Source organism: Vanessa tameamea, chromosome 15 (genome assembly GCF_037043105.1).
Source record: "Vanessa tameamea isolate UH-Manoa-2023 chromosome 15, ilVanTame1 primary haplotype, whole genome shotgun sequence".
In the NCBI taxonomy this organism is placed as follows: domain Eukaryota; kingdom Metazoa; phylum Arthropoda; class Insecta; order Lepidoptera; family Nymphalidae; genus Vanessa; species Vanessa tameamea.
Window position 1 is genome coordinate 6532450 of NC_087323.1, and position 24254 is coordinate 6556703.

The window sequence follows — 24254 nt, forward strand, 5'->3', positions numbered from 1 at the left end:
TTTATAAAAATATATATTTAACTGCTACATCGAATGTATAGCGGATTTAGCTGCAAATTTCGAGAACCTGTCTTTATGTCCCGAAGATAGTAAATTATTTTTTCTGCCTAGTTATTCTCAAACTAGACAACTAGTAGTCTTACACACCTGTGACTGAGAAGTTTATAAACCATAGACCAACATTCTGATCAACATTTTCAGGCAACAAATAATTGAAAAATGCATTAAAAATAAAATTAGCTTTCCACTAAGATCCTCCACGGACTAGGTCAGAACTTCCTGGCTCCACAATTAGCTAGACTTGTTTATCGACTTGAGCTCCTTATCCAAATATATAATACGCTAGTTCATGATACCGTTGGATTTATCGATCGAGACCTTTTATGAAAATTAAGCTGGAATAAATCCTTTCACAGATAAAATAATAAAATAAAAATACAATATTTATAAAAAGGATATGAAAACAATTATTTAAAAAAATAAAATGAAACTCCTTATTTATTCTTTTGAAATTATAAGTAAGGTTACAATTTATAGATATAAAAGTTAAATTAATGTTATTTGAAATTTCTAATACTTACATATGTATAAACTAGTGCTACTTCATAAAGTTTCTTGTGTGGTTGTTTGTTTTTTGATGGAATTTTCATTATCGAATATAACTTATACTGAAAAATGTAGGCAAAAATAAATTATAATAAGCATATTAATAATTTATATTATTTACTTATGTAGGTATATGTTGGACTACCAACTAATTATACGTTAGAAAACGTAATTTGTTGATTTGAGTTTATCACGAGTCACGACACGAATATTAACAAATGTTCATCTATTTCTTCATATTTTGTTAAATTTAAATACCCTACTTCTTAAATTGAGGTTGTTTTTTAAATTAATGTCTTTTGCAAATATGAAACCATACTTTATAGATCAATAACATTTATAAAAAAAAAATTAGCTCAATTTTCTTTTTGATAACCAAGTCATAAACACCAATTCTTTATTAGAAAAATAACAAAACTGTATATTATATAATTGCCTATAATTTAATATAAATACTTACAAAAATAGACATATTGTACAGTACAAATAAATATACTGTATACTAATAATGATCTTCCAGTTAGTAGAATTTGGACTAAATCTACGAATATAATAACAGCAATAATACGTATGAATAAAATATATGGCATTGTGATTTCGCCACCCAAACGGATATCTACACAATTATTTATAAGTATATTTTTGTTTCAATACAAAGTAAATCACAGGTGGTGTTTGTAACTTTGTATAACTAATAAAAAAAATACAGATTTAAACGTTACGAGTAGATAGAGTACCTATTTCATGAAGCTTTTTTTTAGCTGAAAATTTTGTAAAGTATTAAAGAAACTATATAAATTAAGAACATAACTCATAGAATAATTATATGATATAAAGTAAAGTCAAGGCCTCTCTATTTGAGAAGTAGGTTTGGAGTTATTTCACTATGCGGTACCAATGAGGCATAATTTCACCCATGACATTTCGATGTTTTTTTTACCGTAAAGTACGAGATAGATCGTAAACACAAATTAAGAATATGAAAAAAATATTGTTTTTCTCCAAGGCAACAACAATCCTTGTAACAACAATCTTCGATTCAATTTTATATGTTCTAACCACTGAGCCACCTTGGCTTGATTTATAATTAAAACAAAATGTTAAGTAATAAAATAAGCTTTTCATGGTAAAACATTAATTATAATGATATGAAAATAGAGCATTTCGATATTGCATTCTGAATACATAATCAGTAGTTAGTTAGATGAAATTAACCGTATCGCGCGCAAAATATTATAATGAAAGCCATAAATTAAACAGCGTTAATTCGATAAAACTCACTAAATCGCATGGCACTGATGGGATCAACATAAACATCTTTATTTACACAGCCATGAAGCTATAGACAATTGTACAGTCAGCGCTCTCTGACGGAAACCGCTAACATTACGTTGTACGGTGAGAACAAGAAACTGAAATAAAAATAACAAAAATCTGTTTTAAAGTTACGAGTGATGTATTCATTCGCATTATAAATTCGTAAGACGTAAGTAAGGTATAATTGATTTCGTATTCGATACTCCAAACTATGACTTTTTTATCGTAACAATGCTTTCATCAAAAAATATATCATAAACAGCGCGCGATTTTGTTTCTACTGTCGCCGCTAGATGCTCCACTGTGCACCCTTGAAGCGAGATTCAATATGGCGGCGCCATTCGCCTCTGGAACAGGGCGGGGAGAACAGTCGTTCAATCGTCTCTATAACATCTACGCGTATTTTTGACGAAACCATCGTCTTCGTGACTCGAACGCGAGTGATATTGCGAAATAATCGGGTGTTTCTGTGTTAATTTAAGCTGTTTGTGTTATGATATGTGCAAAATAGTGATTTGTGGTGAATAACGTGCAAGGACTTTAGGGTAACAATGTCTAGTAGTTGACATGTTTATCTGTGTCGTGTGTGAAGATTTTCCCTTCGCGTGAGGAGGTGTAGTGCGCTAGTGTGCGCGCTGGCGCCTTGTGTGCGTGCCGCGACCGTGGATACGCGAGGATCCAATGATGGATTGCATTTCCACGGATGTATAGGTAAAAATCACCTCTTGTACCTTCAATGAGTGTGTAATTGTAATGGCCCACCCAACCACATGCACAGAATGAGTACCGTTTTGGTCTCGTTTCACAATTGCTTTGTTTTAAAACGTAGGTACCTAGATCTTTATATCGTAGCGCATGTATTTTGGTGTAAAGATGTATCCTTGAATCGATAGGGATAATGTAGCTTAGAGAGCAAACAATGTAGAGGCAGTTGTAATCTTTTGTACTTTTTTAGTTTTCTATTAGTGTTGTGGAGGTCGTAGGACCTTGAGTCTGCCGTATTCTTACAAAATATTTAATCTTACAATCGTACATCTTATATTTCCAGCTTTGAAATAATAAATAACTAAAATATAATTAATGTTCCACATAATGAATGTTAACCTTATTAGAATAGCCAATAAGAAAGTAACAATCTACTAACACAAATATCAACGACATTTTTATAATTGGTTATTATTCGAAAGTGCTAATGAAAACAATTTAAAACTATGAAGCTTTTGTATTAATTAAAGCGTGATTCAAAGGCACAAAGTCTTGCTTATACGAATGAATCTTAATTCATTACATTCATGTAGAGTCGCGCCAGAATATGGTTCCCCTCGCTCTGTTCGCTGCCTCTGGTTATCAGCTTACAAAATGACTGAAGCCATCTCACTCGAACGGACAGCTAATCTGTATATAACCGTCTCCTTTCGGCGCATATTGCGCGTTTTTCTTCTTTTACCGCGTCATATGCCAGTGTTAAACCATGAGCATAGTTTGGAGCGTTTGAAAAATAAAGTCGATTCAATGCTTTTCATCGCCATAGCTTGGTATCCGCGGCGCGGGAATTTGACCTTAATTGATTGGAAGTTCTTTGTTTAAGGGTTCGGTAGGTAATGTTAATAAGGGGTATGTTAAGGGCACTGCGCATCCACAGTGCGCAGTTAGACATTTAGTACCCGCCCGCGTCGCACGTGGATACCTTGTGGACGAGTTGGACGACCCTCCGTGATTATTGTGTTGACAAGTGCTTGAGACAAATGACATTATATTATAATGTAGTGTCAACAAACGAAAATCGTAAGTCGTTATTGTAGCTTATTGTTCAGATATTATAAAAGTCGAAAGCGTTTCGTCATAGACGTTTAATTTGTTTATTAAATAATTTGTTTATATTAGTTGATAAATAGAATTAAACTTTTCGCGATATTTAAATGTTGATAATATAATAGAATTATCGATGTTCGCGTAATATACAAAACATGCTCTAATACTTCAAAATTTATTATGAAAGTTAAGGCTTAGTCAACATTGAAACCACAAATGTATGCATCATAAGATTATGATGCAGATAAACAGGTTTTAGGATTATATTAATTCACTAAGCAAAATTTGCAACCCAGTGATTGCTTGCATTTCTCACTAATTAATATAACTCTTGTATTCAAACCGAGTTTTCCGATCTCCAGTACGAGGTCGAAAAATCGACTGGAACTAGACTTTCAATTCACACAGAAGCATTTATATTAGAATGACTAAAAATCCATTAAAATTTAATTAAACAGTGTTGTTTTATTCTCTAGTTAAATATTGCAAAGAAATAATGAAAACGTTCTTTAAAATAAATATAGTTCCTTTTCGAAGAATTGTTTACGATTTTTTACCTACTAACAGCTTTCGCTTCTTGATAAAAGGAAATAACGATTTGAAAGAGTAGTTTGTTTCTTCTGAAACGATCGAAATTGTATTAAAATTGTTTGTAACAAATTGAATGCTAAAAATCTTACATCGCCAAAATAAGTTAAGTTATGCAAAAAATATCTAAATTTAATAACACAAATTTCCATGTAGGTAGATTTTGATTTCGATTTAGGTGATATTTTGGAATAATTAATTATTGAAAATATTATATGATGAGTAATGCCAAAAATATTTATATTATATATATACTTTCTAAATATGTTGTAAATGTAATTAAACATAGATACAATAACAAAAGTTTAGTACGCTTGCAAACATAAGATAACTTTATCTAAGTTTGCAGCGGAGCTGTGGAATCCTAAAACAATTCAGACACAGACAAACAGGACAGGAGATGAGTGTTTGATTCCCAAACAAATACTTGACCCTTCTCGGACGCCGCAAACTGAGGATTGGCTTGCGAACTCTCTGAAATTGACGTCCCTGTGTCGTCACTGACATCGCTTATCTCGAATTTAATCTGAGAGAAATAAATTTAGAATTAAATACCATGATTTTATTACGATAACTCTTACTCGTAACAATATGTTTATATTCCAAATTAATGCTCATTTGCCCAGCTTTACTGATTGCCAGTGAAGATATAGGTTCAGTAAAGGTAAGTTGGATTGTTTTTTTTATACCTCATCGGATTTATAACCTGTAAATTTTAGCGATAACTCATTTAACTAGTTTCTAAAAGTATTTTGCTTCCTGTCTCGCGATTAATAGGATTTGTGAGGTAACGATTTTATCAGCCATCTCCGATCGGTTTCGACGTTCAGTTTGTAAGTCGCAAACACGATTGAAATCTCTTGGCTTTTATCATTTAAAACAAGTATATAATTTGTTTTAAGTTTTGTTCCCAGTATTATAAAACGAATGAATATAACTTTTGTTATAGATAGCAGGAAGGCTAGCAATTAGGCCATTGATCTTAGTCAACTTTGCCACATTGTCATTTTCAGACCAAGCAAGCCAGGTTCAGCATTGACATATTGCTGTCATCTAAGATCTAGAGATATATCTCGGATCCTTAATGACGCTAGCTTACAATCTAACACAGTGAAACACAAAACGTGGCACAATTTTATATACATCAATTGGCGAGACGATGTCCTACATAAAAGTCTAAGGAAAGTGTGATTGATATTATTGAGTATAGTTGTATATATTTGTCATGAATAATTGTAATATTTAAACCTATTTTTTTCTAAACCTTATAATTTTTATAATACAAATTTGCATTTTGCACGCTTTATGTTGAGTAGTTGTATCTCTTTTTATGGTTCTATATTTTAACTGCGAGCATGGAATCTGTTAATACGCTGTGCTTAATTTGCAGTAAATTTAGCCGTAGCATATTTAACGTATACATGATAATATCAGAAATTATACGAGAGTTAAGAAAACGTTTTTTGCAGGCCTAAGACATAGTCGTTGTATATTGTTTATATATAATATAATTGTTGTGTTAATATCATGATAGAATAATGAAGTTCATACAGTTGTAACAACAAGCTGGTAAGTAGTAAATTAATATAGTTGCAGCAAGTTTTGTTACTTGGCCAACTGTAGTGAGACTTCATCGAGCAGAACTCTATCTTGCAGTGAACACAAGTGCGCATAACTAAGACGTTTGGAGAAGGCAACTTTAATGCTATTAACGTTGTTCCTTAATTGGTTGATATTAAACAGTACAGAGCTAAACAGACGTGCCGTAATGCGGAAGGTTAGTCGGTGACGCTTCGCAAGAGTCATCCGCGCAAGATCAAAATGATTTACTCGTTTATCATATTAATTGCATTATTTTACAATCCTATCCTATAATAATCCTTAAAAAAGAATGGTAATGTACATATTTGCCCTTTCATCTCCAATTTGGGATTAAATTATTGTTTGTAAATAGTTGTATTTATTTTACAGTATAAATTAAAATCATGTAATTGTTAGTGTATTGATATACTGCCTCGTTATTAATAAAGTACTTTTTAGTTTTTGTGGAAATTACGTAGTTATTTCAAAGTAATATTTTATTAATTATTAATTTTAATATCACGTCGACGCGACGTTTTCTTCATTTGGATTATCCGTTTAAAATACTTTTGGTTAATCTCAAATCTTCCTACTAGAAGGTTAAATGCTATGAAGCATTGCGATCACTTATTTAGCAAAATTTAAAAAGAACTCGTTTCACCCTCGTGAAGCCGCAAGACCCAAATACTTTGTAAGTAAAATAGTATAATAGATTTTTTACGACATATTTCAAATACGTCAATTAATGCCAAATACGTATAAAGTTTATAAAGTCAATGAACTTACATATCATCGTTGTAAGTAATTGTTTATTAAGTGTTAAATACAACGGGTCGGATACTATCAGCTAACCATACATATACTTATTACTTGGGTTAAAATTAGGTATTATAATAAAATACAGTCGTATTAAATTCTTAATTGCTTACAGAGCTGTTATGTGACATTAAATTAATTATCATCGTTCAAAATTAAATGGTTACCCTTAATAAAAAAAAAATATATATTTTACTTATTGACCTATTATATAAATAACGTAGCCTCTGACATATTACATTGTAGTATCCGTTTTTGTGATCAATCCATGTGTTAGTTATACCTTATTGTACAGTGGAACATAATTAAAACCAAAACATAACCGTTCTTATCCACAACACCGTAACGTGAAATAATTCTTTGAGTAATAATATCTGTAGCATTTGACGTATAAATAAAGTAAATACGATTACGAGAGGCTTTTATTTAATCCCAATAAGAGGAAACGAAGCGAGTGGTGCCCGAATAACGTAACGGTTCACTTTATTTCGTAAATCCATGTTCACAAAGTGGTTTTGTTTGCTCACGCGATAACAGCTGCGTGTTAGGACTATCTTGGCTCGACTGTAAACTTGTTAAATGTTTTGTTATAAAGTTTAATGCTGTTTCCTCACGGATACCCTCGAAACAAATGCGCAAGACGTCCCTAAACTAATGAAGAATATTTTAAAAGATTGCTTTGCTTAAAGTTTCATACAGATTAGTGATTAAAGTACATTTATTCGTCTCAAGTGTTGCGATGTTTTATACTTATTTACCATGTCATCAGGTTATCATGATGATCAAGATCGTTCTCATGTATGAGAAATAAGGACAGCGTGAGATTTTTTCTATTAACTAGGTAGCCGGACGAGTAAATGCCACCTGATCGTAAGTTGTCAAAGACGCCCACACATTGGCGTAGTAAGAAATATTAATCATTCCTTACATCTCCAATGCGACACCAACCTTAAAAACTTAAGTTATTATCTCCCTTGTTCCTGTAGTTACATCGAAACACAACAATACAGAATACTGCTGCTTGGCGGTAGAATTTATGATGAGTAGGTAGTATCTGCCCAGACGTACGTACGTACATATGCACCCTTAAACACAAAGTAAAATTTTTTTGTTAAATTTATATTTGAAAACGATTATGAAATAAAAAATGAGATTATTCCAAATAAATCATCAATTCGAGACATAGTTAAGAATATACTTTGTCTGACTTCGAGAGATTCCAAGATTTTGATTCCATTTGAGGTTAAGGAAAATATTGCTTGTATGATATAATAATCTTTTTATGGAATATTAGCTTAACGATTTCGTAAATATTATTTCGTTATAGAAATATGACCTCTCGGTCAACAATAAGCGAGTAAATCAGCAAAGGCTACGTGGGCGTTTGAGTACATTTTACATTCGTATGAAAATACAATATTTCATTGAAGTTTTCTTGTATGCCAGTTTAAATACTATAAATATCCGCAAATAGGTTTGTGCCAATAGGATGTGTTTCAATAGAAATGCAAACAATAAATTGTCGACGCTACGTCGCAATTGCCTGGGGAGAGAATGCATTCATTGCAACGTCGAACAATATTTGTGTAAGTTATTTCAATATTAATCCGTTTGAAAAATCTGCGGTGTCGAATTTTGGTATCATCTAAAACTGGATGAAATAAAAAAAAATAATCGTTGCTTCTGAGTGCTAACTGTAGTTAATACATATATATTTTTTAAACAAGTTATGTCGGATTTTAATTACGCTGTACAGTACGTTCCCAGAATTAGGCTATAAAAAGCTCGACGTAGAATATTTCCACGAAATAATGTATAATGTAAGTTTATGTTTGCAGCCGATTGAGTGCATCCATTTTCGAATGGATTAAAAATATCATCGTCTAATACAACATCATATAGTAGTTGTCGGTTTGATGAAGCTATCGTTATAATTTCGCTTTTACGTTTAAATCAAAGGAACGCAAAATAATAAATGAACTATTCATATATGTACTTATACCACTAGGAGCAAAATGACCTTAGACCAAAAGAGCGACTGCAAAAAGTATTTTTTTTGGACTGATAACGGCTTGTTTAGAAGGAATAATTCTCGGCAACCCTGTTAAAACAAATAGACCAGCCAAGCGTGTATGTGGATGTATTACATAAATAAATAATCCATAAGGTGATGATGCATTGAGTCCGTTTTTTCATATTGCATGTCAACATAAAAACGCTATAACCCTTGCTAATATTATAAGCGTCAGTGAATTAATAGTTGCTCATCCCACTTTTTATAAGCGTTGAATTCAGAATAAATTGTTAACAATGCGGGGAATTTTATTCTTACCATTCCAATCGCAAGTTGTAAGAAGTGCGCTCGTGCAAAAAAGTGACAATATGGCGTAAATATATTTTATAATTAAAAACCTGAACCTTGAAACCGAGCTCATATTTCTCTTGCAATTTTTGTTAGTTTGTTTAACAGAAATATAGCAGGATAAATGAGAACCGCTTCACTTATCCTACCGAGTGGAGATTTTACATTACCACCACCACCAGTACCACCTACTCATAAGATATTATACCGCGAAACAGCACACTTAGTATTGATGTGTTTCTGTTTGCACAAGGACATACCAACACATCCATCTTACAAGGTTGGTGGCGCATTATTAGTGTGGTGTAAGGAATGGTTATTATTATTTACAGCGCCAATTTCTATGGGCGGTGGTGACCACTTACCATTTTGCCCGTACGCCTATTACATAAAATATAATATATATATTGGTTTAGTTCCGATGACATTGCGTTTTTATTACTAGCATGACCTGATTTTACTCCTAGGATTGGCTCTAAGGAACTCTTCATTGGTCAGCAATGTACACAATTTTGTATATATTCTTGGTTTTATTAATGTTTTTTTTACTATTAATTTATTTCGAAGTAAAATTGTTATTGTAAATTTGATCTGAATATATGCGACATTGGCAAAACGTCGACCAAAACTATAAAAAATGTATAATCGTGATTCGAACCTGAATAAATAATAAAATAAAAATACAAGCTCGCTCGTACTTTTACGAGCACTTTTGAATCATCATTGTACAAGATTACTTCAAAGTTACCATACGTTTCGAATAAAGATTCCATCGAATATAATGAACTGGTCTAGTAGTCCATTGTTATAGATATTTTTATACATCAGAGTTTAGTTATGTATATTTACATCAATACTATGTAAAAGTTGAGCACGTGAATAATTAACAAACTTGAAATGTTTTTGGAAATTAACTGCAAGTAGAATTTAGTTCCACTAAAAGTTACAAATTTTCAGCTTGGACAAATTCCAACTCTAATACTGAGTTGTTGAGTTTAAAACTTCGTCAGACGGAGGTGTAATTTTTGTCCCACCAACTGCTAATCTACAAACACTGGCCGTATCACAGAACTAGTCGTAATTGAGGCAAAGCTATACTTAGAAACTAAAATGTACTAAAAACAAAACTTTACTTTGAAAGTTATTTAAAACAACGAAACGAAAATTGGAAATTTTATTAAGTACACTTAAAACTAAAACTCATAGAAATATGATACGCCGTAGTAGTAGACAGTGCACTTTATTAGGAGAATAATAATATACGTACATCGTACATACATATATACTCGTATGTATCTAATTTGTAATATAGGTATTTAAATACAAGATAGTTCTCATGTTCTCGTACATATTTTATGTGAAGCGAAATAGCGTAAAAACTTTCTATCACGTCTGAAAATAAAATCAAACTATTATTTATTGTATAAAGTTAAGATGTGATAATTTTTTAAAGTGAGTCAAGCGTAAACTATAGTGTTCTGTGATAGCAACGTTGCCGTTCTGTTGGAATGTAAAACCATTAGTGTTAGCTGTGTGATCCGAAGCGTTTTGTACAAATACGTAGCGCATATTTGTTAGAGTTGTTTTGAAATTGGAAATTATTTTTAGTTTAAAAAAAAAGTTTCACGAATGAATTCGAATTCAGCTGCAATGTTTTAAAAAAATATTAGATAGTTTCAGTTGTGACTTTTGTTCATTATCTAATAGCGTGTACTTTAAATATAGAAGTGTTGCCGAAATCGTACTTTGGCCGATAGTTATTTATAAAAAACGTGATTTTTAATCCATCACATATTATCAACCTGGTTATAAACTATCACGATTTTTATTTAAATCTAACTAGCAATGTTTACGCGATGTGTAATAAGTTAAAAAGAATAACATAAAAAAAAAACGGAGTGAATATCGATTACACCATACATACACATTTCGAAACATTACCAACATACATTATTGAATCGTCGTTTACCATTCTTATAACTGAATCGTTTTAAACGAAATAGTATGAAATTTATTTCGAAGTCGGATAGATACCAAGTTACGTAAAGTACATATAAAATTCAGTCCGTCTTGCGGCAATTAATAAAAAGTTCATTCGAAAACTTTATAGTACACTCTCGACACGCTTTATTCATCCTGAAGCCTTTCCACTTAAAATTTGCAAGGTTGTCGGAAATTTATGAGGTGTCATTATGAAAGTTACGTCGTCGGTCGGACTGTCGCCACTCAGATTGATATCGTATATTATATTTCTATCAATATCTTAACGTTTTCAACAACTTAATATCTCATTTAGATAGTGTTTCTAGCTAAGGGATAATACGTAACTCGATATATTTATTCATTTTAAATTTACATATTAAATAGAGTAAAAATACAGCACTTAATGAATTTCTAAAATTACTGACTAATGTTGATAACGAACAGCCTAAACTGAAGAGTCAAATTGGATGATATTTTGTACAGGAATTCCCTATGAAACGTATGTGGGTGAGCTACTAAAAGAATGAGTTACCATAATTCATCTTCTAAGGGGGGGGGGGATAATAGTTTTTATGAAAATTCGTCATGTTTGATGTTACAAATATAAAAATCGGTATTTAGGCGTCATTTACATTAATGAAAAATAGTTGTCAAAACTTCATTAAAAATTTATAACCAAGGGGGTGAAACTTAGTATGAAAGTGGAACTTCCTAATCTAAGAAGAATAGAAAACTTATCACCTAAGAGGATGAATTGGTGATGAAAGTTTGTAAAGAAATTGGCCTATTTTTAATGTGATAAATGGAAATCTGGGTTTCTGAATAATGTTTCCTATCAGATTCACGACTAGAAGTGTATAAAATAAGATTAATTTATATATATCTAATGTATTTAATAGCTTGAAAATAAAAGATTGCTCTATCAAAAACTTTTAAAATATCAATTCCAAACCAGAGCGAAAGAAATCTCGTTATGGTAAACAAGACCGCATCTAAAGCTTTTGTAATTATATTATGTTCAGTGGAGAGGAAGTGTGCGTTGAACAAACGACTATAAATAACCCGTCAATAATGAGATCTCCTCGACGATAGCGAACAAATATTTTCAGCGACTGACAGCTCTGAGCTTCGAGGCGGTTTTCGCGATATTATACGCCAATTTACGCTTAATCGCCGCTCGGTTCAACGCAAAAACATCACTTCTCTCATGTCGATATTCTCCCGAGACTACAGACGACAGCTAATTAAGTTAAGCTTTGAAATAGCGTGAGCGACTGACGAATTACTTTTTATTACACCAGACTCGCTATTTATTATCGGTTTTATAAAAAACATTCGTAACATTTACAAAAGTGTTCTTGTTGACGATAAGGTAAGAAAAATATGTCAACAAACGAGACTAGAAGACGAGCGTCAGCTTAAACAATGCCGTCATGCTCTTTTCAAACAATAAAACATTGGATAATCAATCTCAGTAGAGCATAAATTGAGTCGGGGTGACACGCTGCACGTATAAAATGGCGACTAATAGAGTCTAGAGTTATCTCTGAACCCCGAGACATGAGAATATATTGAGTCAGCCGACAGCGCTCCGATACAAGCAATACGAGTGTACTCGTACAATCGACAAATCGTTTAAACGAAATATCGGACAACAACATTCATCTCACGGGCATGTAATAAAAGTTTTATAAAGAGAAGTAATTCGAATAATATGTTACCTAACTAGTTCTTTAATATTAATTGAATATTTAATTCTGGGATATTTATGAATATAATATAGCCATTATTGTATGCAAGCTGCAAAATACAATCATAAAATTGTTGACCGTAGTGCGTAAATTGAGTTGGGATGACTTGCTTCTCGTTTAAAGTGGCGATTACTGGACGGTAGAGCAATCAGTCATGGCGGAGATATTGAGGCATATTGAGTCGTATAGCCTGTTTCCAGCGGAGCTTCGAACAATAAAGTATCGCCTGCACTAACGTGAATTGAGTCGAAAAGAGTACGAATAAAGTTATGATTAATGGCGACTCGAGCGAATTGTGAACACAGTACCTAAAGACATTTATTTATACCGTCGAAGGCAGCAAAAATGCTTTCAATGTTTAATCAAACCAACATAAATCTATTGCAAGTGACTGATGATTTCCAGTTTACTATTATGTTGTTATTATATATAAGAATAAATTATTGAGTAATTTATTAGAATCATTAATATTCAGATAATTTTAACAATTAAAAATTATCACCACAGTGAATTGAATGGGAAAACGCCGCCAGCATTCTTGCCGACGATCCAAACATTTATGAATTGGTTCAGTAACTATTTTTATTATATCTCCAAATACACCCTACAATAAATTAACAATATTAGTAATATCAAAAATTATCAGTCATGTGATTAACTTTTATAAACATCAATAATTATAAACAGTACACTATATATAAGTCAAGTTTATTCGTATGTGTACTTGTAAAACCTGTGTAGTTACTGAGATATATACTCAATAATTAGGCTAGCACATAACCCATTATTACCTGCAATACAACTGTCATAATCTTGACTAAACAATCTAATGTAGGTATAAAAAATACACAATTCTAGTAGATTTGTAGCTTTTAGAATTACCTATATAAATAAGTTTTATAATATAAATTACAATGCAAACGATTTTGTTTTGATATATTTAAAAATTATTCCAATAAAATGCCAAATTTCTTGTAGAATTGTATATTTTAAAAAGATATAATTGATTCGTATAAGACTATTTATAAAGGTCAATGGACGACCATTTACACGCAATGCATTGATCTCTTGCATTCGTAGTATTAAAATGTTAAATAATAATCGATAGCAGTTGTTCACGTGTTGGATTGGAGTGTCACAGTCTGGATAAAATGCGGCAGTAAATTATAGCATAAACAATATATCAACACGGTGTAACATTTATTAAAATCAACCGACAACGGCGGAACAGGATAATAGAATAACATCGCTTGCTTTGAACATTGAATAATAATCGAAATACATTCCATAAATCGGAATGATTCGATTAACATGAAAAGTACCAACAGATATAAAGCGATCTAACAACATTGAGACATATCGAACGTTTCCTTTGAGTAATAAAATGACAACTAATCGATATCAGTAGTGCATGAATCGAGTCAGAGTGACTCGGCGCACGTATAAAGTAGCGATAAATTTGCCCAGTTAATAGTAGCCGAGAGTAAGTCCGGCAAACGGTCTCGAAGTGACAAACGAGCTAGCGAGAGATTTGCTCGGCGGTTCCGAACAACTAGAACTAGACTCTATTATCTGTGGCCTGCCGCAGAGCTTTATTAAACAATTGAATGTCTTTAATTCTTTTCTTCTCGTGTAATAATGTAATATATTAAATAACATCAAACATTTTTTGTTATCAACAAAATTGTAACAAATTTTAATTAAATTACTAATTACATATTTTTTCCGTTTTTTTTTTAAATTACTATCGTTATAAAAGGTTCTTTTTGTGTTAATTTACAAACACTTTTTTCATTTAAGTTTTTTGTTTATTTGCGGAATATTTTGCCGGTTCTTATGAGGTGTTTCTTTACAAAATGGTGGTAGATTTTTGACAGTCAATAAGTAAGTGTAATGCTTCTATATTTAATACAAATACTTACTGTACTGAAAATTTAAAGATAACTATAGAATCTAAAACAATAGATCTTTATTTTGTTATCATTGAACTTTGTTTGTGATAAATTTTTAAACAAGTTTACTAAATATTTTATTATCTTATGTAGAAAGCCTATTTATTTTAATTAAACCCTTTTATCAATTATTTTCTCTAGAGATACGAAAATATTATAAAACAAACATTAATTTTAGCTAGTGTAAAGCTTAGGGTAGGAGTGCATCACTATTCCCCCAGGCTGTTTCATAATTCCCATCGCCTGGGTTATTATGACACGTTTTTATTTTATAGTCCTAACTGTGAATAATTAAAATATCGGGAACTTTGAGACTTTATAAAAAAATTGCGTTCAATTTGTATTCACAGATATCCTTTATCATAAAAATAAACAGATACACAAAATATATAAATAAAATAAATAAGAAAACTGAGACGGTACAAAAATTATATACATATACATATATATGTACTTCGCTACAAGATTAAATTGATTAGATGGAGAGGTAGGAATCGTTTATAGATGCTTTAAATCATAATATTAATCGCATTTAGACAACTGCCATACTGATTTACATATTTGTCAATTAACAGGAATAATTATTCTCATTTCCACATGATAATGATAAATTATAATATCGTAGATTAATTTATTATAGAAGTTGCACAATATATATTTAAATATTGTTAACTATTCTCATAATATTGTTATCATGAATCACAAATGTAAACTTAAATTTAACTTATATATGAATATTATATTAACAGTATTATACGATTATATTATTATATGTGTAATTTGTATAAATTAGTTAATGTTTCATTTGTTACGTATTATAACACAATGACAATGCTTTTATACAAAATAATGTCTGTTAGAAGTTTTAATGCTTATAACGCGGTGGATACTACCGATCATTTTAAGCTTTGGTTATGTAACAAATAACTATGACGCTCAGAATATTACATTTATTACAGGATTTATTGCCAAAGGAATAATTACAATGAATTTGACAACATCCATGAAATAAATTTACAATAATTCAATTAAACATTTTAACTATACTAAGTAATAAAATTACCCAAAAGATACAAAGTATAATCTACCATTTATTTTTTAGAAATAAAAAGTAAATGTTTTTAAGTTTTGAGAGATATTTTAATTATCTCACGCAGTTGTCTATTGTTGTTAATAAATAAGAAATTAATTGTAAACGTAAAAAGAGATATTTGGTCCTGAATTATAACTCTTTACGAAGGATCGAGATTTAAACGAATTTTGATTTCGTATTTGAAACAAAAGCTTGCCTCTTTTAAGCGGTAATAACTCATACCGTTTCTGTTGCACTGATCATTAGTAATGTTTAATATTGTATCTCAATTTACATAACCGTGTTTCGCCACAGTCGATCTGTAGTTTCAAAGTAATAGTCGTTGCCGCAGGAGCTTGTTAAGCCAAACTTGCTTCCGCCTTTGTACAATTAAGTTGTTGAAATATGAGTCATTTGAACACAATTATGGAGTATCATTTTAAATGTAAACCATAATAGCAAGAAACGGTTAAGCCTGTTTTTGTAATACTTAACTATTCCTAATAATAATTTAAAAAAAAACAACTATATGTATGTATGTTATACATCTACAGAATTTAAATGCTTATTCATGTTTCGGGTTACAAAAATACAATCAATCCTCAGGTGTGAATTAATGAAATGTAATAGTTGATAGACTGAATCAATGAAAGTTGAGATACACGAGGTCGGGTCAATACATTTATCGGCTAGACAGATTTGTTGTAATTGCATATTGGCGTATGTATTTCAAGAGCACTATTCATATTAGCTGGATCAGTAAATCTATCGGCCACGACACATTGATTGAACGTACTGCCATGATTTAACCGGGTCGGATATTATTAACATACGGATCAACTGCCTTTTGACGGGCTTGTCTTCGATAAAAGTTATTAAGTTTGAGTAGCTAGAACTGACAGCGGCTCAGCAACTTTTACTTCTACCTTATATAACAATATAACACAATTTTTAGCAATAGAATAACAACCACAGAATCCTGGAATTAAATTGACGAATTTAAAAATAATTTGCAACTGTAGGAAAGTTTTGTTGAAATTTTTATGATAACTTTTGGTACAGTTCACTCAACAGTTCTAGTACCGTCTGCAAAAGTCCCATTGCTAGACTAAAGACTTCTCTTCCTTGGGAGTTAACAGCTTTTATTTATCGCTGTTCCAATGTGGGTTGGTCGATACGCTGCAAAATTTTCATCCGACGTGAACAGGTTCCTTTAGATGTTTTCCTTGACCGCCGAACACGATAGTAATTATAAACACTTGAAAACAATCTTCAACACGTGTATCCACTGCGTTATCTCGTCGTAGGTGGTTGATAAAGCCGTCTGTATTACGTAACTTGAAGTTTCCTTGATAATGTTACGCGCAAATTCTATCATTTAATATTTTATTTTAAAGCTATTAAATAGGACCGTAAAGCAACAATGTAAAAATATATTTGAAATATATTTTTGAATATACATTATGCATGTCTTACTTGTTTCGGTAAACACGCTGTTAACCTCCATTTAATGTTCTCGTTTGCATTGTGACAAGGTCGCGTGATGAGTATTACATCATCTCTGAAAAGGTGTCAGAATCCAACATAAGCTCCTGTCAAAGTAAGAACGCTTTAAAAGGAGTGAGAGAACGTATTGGCTTTAGTATTAAACTTGCGTAACAAGACATTTTAGTAAGGCAATTAGTTTTTAATGCACGCCAATGGTACTTTTGTTTTGATAAGCTTAACCTCATTAATATTTATAATTGATACTTTAAAAACATATAATATGTATTTTAAAACATTCAAAAAGGGAATGAATTTCTATTATATGCGGTTATAATAAAATAATTTCTGTTTAACTGTATATATAATGTAGTCGGTTAACGTGCAATGTACATATCATAACATATTCATGAAACTGTTAGGTTTGTACCAATGTGTATCCTTTTCCTATTTTAAAATTTCAAATGCGTGCGACGTGACAATCGATTGTAAAGCGAGTCGGAATAAAAATGTATGGCTTGTACTATTGGAAAGTGTAGCGGAAGCATAAATACGAAATAATATCACTATTACTGTATGTTGGATGTGGTTACGTGTCTGTGCTATCAGGCCGCAAGTTAACGATTTATTCATAAAATAAAACGAACTGGAATCGAAAGAATATATTTTTCGAATAATTAATATATTATCTATTATTTGATAACTAGGTTAGAATTTATGTTTACGTGTACTTAAACTACTAATGTATTTTTTTTACAATATGTAGACATATTAGCATCACCCTGACTTCTTTGTCATTCTCAGAGCAAGGACGGCCTTATTCTGGCATAGACTGAGACACAGTACTCATTCAATTTTAACGATCTAAGTAATCCTTTCTCAAAATGGATGCCTTCATCGATACGGCAATACATTTATTTAAATTGTAATATCTTTGCAAGTTTTAATGTCTATATATTTCTAAATATGGGTTTGATTATTTACCTCAAATAAAAGTTGTTATAATTAATAGTTTTCGATCAACTTTTGAAAAAAGATTTGTTATTAAATTGTCTTGTCTTTGGTTATTAAAATTAATATTAAAAAATATATATATTGAGTAACTACTAACTAGTAACCTTCGCACAAGTAAAATGGTTATCCCTGTGGTGTTCTAAACAATGAGATAAAAACATTCACCAACCGATTTGTTCGCCCGCACTGCACTAATGCATTTTAACACACGCCTCGCGTATTTCTTCACGCCTTTATTTAAATATCTCATAATATTTCTAAAAATACTGGTTCCAATTGTAAATTGTAAAAAGAAAATTTGCAATGTTTAAATTAAATGGAAGTTGTAATATTTTTTTTAATTAAAAATGATTATTGTGAATTGGGTTTGTAAAATAGACATACCTATATGCTGTCGCTAACCTTTCTGCAGATATTTTGGAGACCTACTCTCTTATATAAAGTTTTGGTGTATTTGTTATAGTTTTGGCAGCGTCCGCTTTGAAAGCGTCGGACCTGACAATTTTCTCTCTGTAATACGTAGGTAATACCTCATATTAAGCTATATCTTAAATATATTCAACATATTACTATACTATGTAGCACACGTCAGCTATGAAGCTGTAAAATAATATAAAAACTAATCAATATTATAGTTTTTACACAAATGAATAAATAAAAACAAACAAAAAATCCTTTAATAATACCAACTGATATAATTAATTTATTTACTATTTAAACACAATAAGTTTTAAAAATATTTTGTTGCTCATTTCATATTAAATCTTTCCTACCCAGTAAATAAAATATTATAACTTATTGATAATATTATTTATTATGCATATTTATTAAACATAGCATCCGTTTCTCAGTAAAAATATTTGTCGGTAAAGCTTCGTATCTTTCTTAATAAGAAAAAATGCCTTCACCCAGCAGCGAAAGTTTACGATCCTTTACTAAACCTTTATAATATGTGTGTATAAGTTATTTACCTGATATTTTAATATAAAATGTTTTAGATATAAAACTTACTTTATGCTACGATCCACCTTTTGAGTCTAAATCTCGGCTCAAAAGATAGATCGTAACGTACCGTCGATTTACGACCTTCTGTACTTGTTAAGTCCATTAACCTCAATAAGAGAGAAATTCTTAATTTTGTATATGTTAGGAAATATATAGGCTTAGATTTATTTGAAAGTATCTGACCTCTATTTAAGAAGACATGACTTAGTGTTAAGAGTCACATCGTCATCGATAAAGTTAGCCAACTTCGAATTTGTTCGGAAACAAGTTAACTTTGATAGTACTCAAGATTACAAAGTACAGTGTTCAGGCCATCGTATCAAAACTTGCAAATGGGTATGTTGTTTAATCAATAGTTGCAAACAAAATCTTACTGTTTCAATAATTCTGAAAACGGAACAAAGAAGATGTATTGAATCCAGTTCAAGTTGAATCTTTACGTCATAAATTCTACTAGAGGGAGGACAATCAAGACATAAATTACCTCATAGTTCATACCTTGAATTTCAATCAGCTCTCGTTGAAAGGATCTTCGCTAACGTAACAAGGGTAGCGTGCCTCTTAACTTTAGATTCAATATCCACAAATCGTATGAAATGAATCTTTAAACGGATTTCAAATGAAAATAATAATTATTATGAGCAATTTGGTAGTAGATATTAATGATAAAAAAAGTAAGTAGTTATTAGATAAATGGGTTTTGATAAGTAGGTTGAAAATTTTCATTGAAAATAATTTTTTTTAGACAAAGCGAATCGTTTTATAAATGAACCCACGTCACAGGATCGCGTGCGATAATTAAAAAGCGTATAATTGTGAGTTTTTAGTTGTTTGTCTAATCACAAAGACGTATTTGACCGCATTTGTTTGAGTTAGTAAAACATAACAAAAAGTTGGAGAATACTGGGGTGCCATTATCACCCTTTGTTTTTAATACACCCACTAAAATGCGTCGAAAATAATAACCAGTGTGTTTTTTGTTTGACCGTCTTTATGCAAATTCTACACCGGTAATAGTCTTAGCAAAGAATTGTCATGTCGAATTTGTAATGTGACGATTCAATAGAATAGAGCTTCTTAAATCATTTCAATTATACTTAATAGGTACATATTATTAGTAATCTTTACATAGTATAAAACAAAGTCGCTTTCTCTGTCCCTATGTCCTTTTGTATGCTTAAATTTTTAAAACTACGCAAAGGATTTTGATGCGGTTTTTTTAATACATAGAGTGATTCGAGAGGAAGGTTTTTGTGTATAATACATAGACAATATAGTTAAGTAACACTGATAATTTTAAAAGTTTCTAATGTGATGTCGTAAATTTATACATTTTTTTCGCTTACATTGTAAACGCTGGCTGAACCCTACTAGATAGATCAAAATAATGTACTACAGAATTGTACACCTCAAAAATGTCTACAAAAAAGTCCGCGATGGTATATATGTCTATCTCTTAAAGATAACCCACAATAAACATTTTTTTATCGTTTACTTTTTACGAGCAATAATGGCTTATTTTCGAAGCGATTTTAAGCAATATATCATTAATCCTTATCCAATTAGTGCCTTAAATAAATTGTGCGTTCAATATAGATCAATATAGCCCTTTATAGCATATGATTTAAATGAATATTTTCGAAGATATTACAGATTTAAAAATTGCGGAACGTAGCGTTTGCGGTGGTACCGGCCGGCCGGGACGGCGGGAGCCTGCTATAGGCGCGTCGGAGGCCGCGGTTCTCCCTGTAGCACTTTGAATTTAGCAGCGATCGGACGCGGTTATTATCGGAGCTCTCTAGCGAGGGAAATAACAATCCATACTTAATATTATAAATGCGAAAGTAACTCAGTCTGTCTGTCTGTCTGTCTCGCTTTCACGCCAAAACTACTGGACCGATTTAAATGAAATTTGGTACACAAATAGTCTAGACTCTAGACTAAACGAAAACGAAGAAAGTAGCCTATGTCCTTAGTCATGCTCTAGACTAGAGCTTGAGTAAGGACATAGGCTACTTTTTATTTGGAAAAAAGTGCTGTAAAGGGTTGAAAGTAATGTCATGTTTAGAATTTTTAGAACTAGAAGCATAAAACTTATATTTTAGGCTGTACACTTATAAAATAACATATCATGACACCCACTCAAGAGGGAATTTTAGATATTCTACCCCTAAATGGGTGAAATAGGGGTTGAACCTTCGTATGGATTTTTTTAAGTTAGAAATATGAAACTTTATTTTTGGATACTGATTAAAAAGGAGTAGATCAGATACTAATTTAAGTGTTTCTGCATATTCTACCCGTACGGGTGTGATATAAAGGTTGTATAGAAGTCCGTCATTTTTAAGATACAAACATGAAACTTTATTTTTGGGATACTGATCAAAAATTAGTAGATACGTATTTAAGCGTTTCTAGATAATCTACCATTAAGGGGGTGAAATAAGGGTTGAAAGTTTTTATGGGAGTCTGTAATTTTTGAAGTTTTATTTTTGGGCTACCGATTAAAATGATTTGATACGTATTTAAGCGTTTCTGGATATTTTACGCCAAAGAGGAGAAATAAAGTTTGACATTTCGTATATAGGATAGTTTGGAAGACCGTCATTTTTGAAGTTAGAAGCATGAAACTTTATTTTTGAGCTACTGATTAAAAATGAGTAGATACGTATTTAAGCGTTTCTTGATATATTAGGCCTAAAGGGAAAAATAGGTGTTAACATTTCGTATTCAGGTTAGTCTGGAAGTCTGTCATTTTGAAGTTAGAAGGTCGAAATTTTATTTTAAGGCTAGCGATTAAAAATGAGTTGATTCGCAATTAAGCGTTTCTGGATATTCTACCCTAAGGGCTGAAATACACACCAATGTGGTATACAAAGAGGTATTACATTAACGTAACATTTTAAGTTAATTTGTAAATATATTCATATTCTACGCGGGCAAAGCCGCGGGTAACAGCTAGTATTATGATAAAGTATGATTTCTGTATTAAACTAAACTTAGGTCAAAACAAATGAAAACAATTAGACATTAAATTATAAAAAATATTGAATTGCTTGCATAGCTATGGCATACATAACTACATATATATTTTATCTTTAAACCGAACATTTCATAGAGAGTAATATATCATCAAGATGTAAAGATCTTGTATAGAAAGTGTGTATTTGATTTTTCAGGTGTTTAATTTTTCATGAAAAACATTGTAAGGAAACCTGCATGCATCAAACAAAATTCAGCCACGTATTATATCACTAATAAAGTATAAATAAATAAATAAATAAATAACCCGCAGTGTGCCAACGTAGCGGAATAAGCTCATTCTTAAGACTAGATCTTTTCCTAGTAACGGGATATTTACAGGCTCTCTGTACATAAAATACGTGTAGTATTTTATACCTAGACTTTATGATTGTATAAATTCGTTCATTATACTATTGTATTTTGAAATAGGAATAAGCATATTGCTCTGTATCTAAAATCACTAGTTAAAATACATTCACGCTGAGATCGACCGCAGGCCGCGAACGTCGAGCCAATATAACAATGTATTTATGTCATATTTGTATCAATGAACAAGCGTCAGTCGTTACATCATCATTGTATTTCTATTTATCAATATACGTTTATATACCGTAGTATATTTGCAAAAGGATCGAAAACTATCTCACTTTTTGGGAATTAGTCGTCAGGTGTTAGGCATAAAAAGTATCCTTTGTCTTTTCTCGTGGTCTAAGCTCGCTTCGTAACAAATTTCATTAAATTCTTTTAAGTGGGGTACCACTTAAAATGTGACTGAGAGACTGTGAAAGAGCAACAGACAGAAAGACCGACAAATACATACCGATAAATAATACTTTCCCATTTATAATATTACAACAGATAACACTTTTTTATATATTTTTTAATTTAAATGATCAATTTACTCACTAAATATTTTATATGAGTTTTAAAAAAAAGTTGTAAAGTCTTGGACTTTATTCCACGATACAGCATCCGACACATGTAGAATGCCCAAGGATAGGACGACAAGATAGTTTTGATTTCAAATTAACTCGAATTATAGATACAAATTTAGCACTCAAGACTTAAAACTCACGTTTATCATGCATCTCTGGGTCTCATCATCAGTTAGGATGTTCTAGCAATGTTTTCTAGGAACTGGTCTGTTTTGGCTTATATGTATCTAACTCTTTAACTAAACCATCAATTTCCAAATCTTATCAGTTATCATAAAAGTCGACAAACACATACGATTGTCTTACAGTAATAAACACAAATACAAGTACTATATCTGTAGTTGTTTGGAGGTAGACTACATGGATACCTAGCAATACAGATGTAGCGACAAATAACCAATATTGTTGAACAGCGGTTGCACTCAGGCAATTAACTTGAGAGCGGGACACGACCTGTCCCCCAATATAGGGCTACTTCATTTGTGGTTGTACAAAACCAATTCACGTTATTGATAAATTTATTAAGAGCTTCAGCGTAACCACATGTAATTATCTGTTTTATATAAAACGACCAGTAACTTAAAAATAGATCGCTCAATTAATTAACTTTAAAATAACATGGCTTCTGCACTCAATCGCAACGTTCATGCAATTTATATTTGCAAATCAGTGCTACAACATTAAGCCTGTAAATTTCCCACTGCTGGGCTAAGACATCTTCTCCCTTTGAGGAGAAGGTTTGGAGCATATTTCACCACGCTGCTCCAATGCGGGTTAGTTGAATTCACATGTGGCAGAATTTCGTTGAAATTAGACTCATGCCGGTTTCCTCACGATGTTTTCCTTCGCCGCCGAGCACGAGGTGAATTATAAACACAAATTAAGCACATGAAAATTCAGTGGTGCTTGCCTTTGTTTGAACCCGCAATTATCAGTTAAGATGAACGCGTT

The 24254-nt window shown here is 31.5% G+C and overlaps 1 protein-coding gene across 2 annotated transcripts in view; it reads left to right on the top strand.

The window, feature by feature from the left end:
* Positions 1-2268: 2268 nt before the first annotated feature.
* LOC113399027 (uncharacterized) overlaps positions 2269-24254 on the top strand; it is a 190739-nt gene continuing 168753 nt past the window's right edge. For both annotated transcript variants that reach the window (XM_064217162.1, XM_026638029.2), the window contains exon 1: positions 2269-2634. The gene's annotated coding sequence lies outside the window, so the exon portion shown is untranslated. The remainder of the gene's footprint in view (positions 2635-24254) is intronic.